General features: G+C 33.0%; 1 pseudogene; it reads left to right on the forward strand.

Moving 5' to 3' along the window:
- The first annotated feature begins 941 nt into the window (after positions 1 to 941).
- LOC140448438 (voltage-dependent anion-selective channel-like) lies at positions 942 to 1,562 on the forward strand (annotated as a pseudogene).
- The last annotated feature ends 1,515 nt before the right edge of the window (positions 1,563 to 3,077 follow it).

Consider the following 3,077-nt stretch of genomic DNA (forward strand, 5'->3'; position numbering starts at 1 on the left):
AAAGATTTATATTAGAAAGGACAATAATAATAATAATCCTAGGACCTGATATCACCTTATATGGAGTAAGAAGACTAAAAAGAATCAAAGATATAGAAAAACACTTAGGAAACGAAAATATAGTGAAAGTATTTAAATGACAACGCTTGGTAAGGAAACAAGGTTTTATTATATCACTAACTCTTTTCAAAATTTACGTGGAAAAAGCATTAATAATTTAAAAAAGAAAATGTGAATGAGCATTGCACTAGACAACAATAAAATCCTATATACAATTTGTTTCGCAGACGATCAGAAAACATGACAAGGAAACTCGTGACAAATTAAGTAACTGGGAACTAGAGGTAAAGGTAAAACGGAAATTCAGGAGTTGTACTCGTATAAAAGGACCTAACATTACACAGTAGGACCCGTAACAATTATAAATATTTATATTTAGAAGTTTTTTTAGGAATTGAAAAATTATTAATTGAAGTATTAGGACAAAACAACTAATATGGTACGGTAATATGTAGAAGATGACAAAAGATAGACTACTGAAACAAATAATAAATTGGATACCCCTAGGATAGGAGAGAAGGCCAAAGAAATTAGAAACAGCAATATAGATGAAAATTATTAGAAAAATAGATATAGATGGCGACACTGGATATCGAAAGACGTTGTAGATAGTATTAAATCGGTATATATATATATATATATATATATATATATATATATATATATATATATATATATATATATATATATATATATATATATATATATATATATATGTATATCATGTAATAGATTGTGAAATAAAATGTTTTTTATATTGTTTATTAGTTTATTTTAATTACGGAGAACGCGGAAACATGAAAAGGTTAATGTTTATCCAAGAATCGTAAAAGAATGTGAAGATAACGATAGGAAAGATATAGATAGAAAACCAAAAAAAAAATCGACTGCGCGAAAAAGAAAAGTGAACTTTAAGGCATTCTCGGAAAAAATGGTATCGATAAAGAGATCTTGGAAATGGCTCCACCACCAAACGCAGATCTTGGCAAAAGAGCAAGAGACGTATTTGGCAACGATTATCAGTTCGGCCTAATTAAACTAAATTGCAAAACGAAAACAGCCAGTGGGGTCCAATTTAGTACAGGTGGTAGTGCAGACCATGAATCTGGAAAAGTGTCTGATCTCTTGAGAGCAAATACACTGTAAAAGATTATGAATTGACTTTTATAGAAAAATGGAATACAAATAATACTTTGGGAACTGAGATCCCTATTTCAGACCAAGGAATTAAAGGACTCAAGGTCTCTGGTAATGTTAACTTGTCCCCACAAGATGGATACCAGCCAGGAATTGTGAAGTCTTAGTACGGCAACGAAAGAATACACCTCAATGCAAATGTCGACTTAAACAGTAACGGTCCTGTCGTAAAGGGTTTGGCTGTCGTGGTCAACCAAGAATGGTTAGCTGGTTACCAGGCTGCCTTTGACGTCCAAAACTCAAAATTGGTAAAGAGCAACTTTGCATTAGGATTTTCAACATCATACTTTGTTCTTCATACATAGATACTAGTGCATTATAAATTTTTTCATTTCCATTAGCTAAGAGACTAAGGATATTAAACGGGGCCTGTATATTAAGATCATATAATTGCTAAATAGAGTGATCTGTTTCATTCTCATATTTTTGGCATTCGAAAAAATATGAAATGAATCACCTTTTTTGCCACATTTGACAATGATCATTTTCGAGAACATGAATTTTATGTAGATGTGTGAGATAACAGGCGAGGCCAAATCGAAGACGTGTTACAGTTGTGACATATTTTCTTGAATAATTATATGTCTGGAACCATGTTCTATTCGGTATTTGATTTTGTATACTACAGTTTCTAGAAGGGTTGGTTTGTATAAGTATGTTGTAACCAACATTCGTTCCAAATTTTGAGATATTTTATTTTAATATAAACGACTGCATCAAAAAAACTTACATGTAGTTTATTGGTCAACCCATTTTTTACACTTTTTTGCCAGCATATCCACCTACTCGTTATGTTCGAGACCAATATGTGCTTTAACCCATACAAAATTAATGTTTTTGCAGATCTAAAATCCGTTTTTCAATTGCATATATGATATAATTAGAGGAGTACCTTGGGTACTTAGCCAAAAACAAGGAATTTAAAAAAAACTGAAGACAGAATTCTTCAACAATGTATATCTGAATATATCAGATGCATTGCCCCTTTATTATTATTATTATTATTTTTTTTTTGTTATTGTGGGCCTGAGCTTTGATGCAGATGTACATTCGTATCACTGGATCTTCCTTAAATGGAGGGTTCTTTTCATTAGGTGCCGTCTTCTTAGCGAAGGTTGGCGATGACCTTTGCAAAGTCTTCCCTATTTTGGGCTTTCCTTATTAAACTTTGAAAGTCTAATCCTGTCCAATCTTTGATCTTGCGCAGCCAGGTCATTTATCGTCTACCCGGGCCGCGTCTGCCTTCTATTTTCCCTTCTATAATAAGCTGAAGGAAGTTATACCTGTCGTGTCTAAATATGTGTCCAAGATAAGACGTTTTAAGCTTCTTAACAATTTCTGTGAGTTCAAGTTCTCTATTCATACGCCTTAAAACTTCTTCATTTCTAACGCGGTCGGTCCATGGAATTTTCAGCATACGACGAAATACCCACATCTCAAAGCTCTCTAAACGTCGTAACGAGCTGACTGTTAACGTCCAAGCTTCCACACCGTGTAATAGTACACTATATACATAACACTTTATGATGCGGTATCGTAGGGACAAATCAAGATTACGGGTAGTGAGTAACTGTCACATCTTTAAGAAGGTGTTTCTTGCCTGTCCTATTCTACATTTAACCTCTTGTTCTTGGTCTAAGGTTTCATGTATCCAACAGCCTAGATACTTAAACTTTTTCACTTGTTCAACTAGATTGTTGTTGACTAGTATTTTTATAACTGGTGTGTGTTTTTTTGAAATTACCATTGTTTTTTGGTTTCATGAATATGAAAGATCTGGTTTCATGAATATGCGTAAAATGCTCTGTAATCCCAAGCTA

This window comes from Diabrotica undecimpunctata, chromosome 8 (genome assembly GCF_040954645.1).
Source record: "Diabrotica undecimpunctata isolate CICGRU chromosome 8, icDiaUnde3, whole genome shotgun sequence".
Taxonomy (NCBI): domain Eukaryota; kingdom Metazoa; phylum Arthropoda; class Insecta; order Coleoptera; family Chrysomelidae; genus Diabrotica; species Diabrotica undecimpunctata.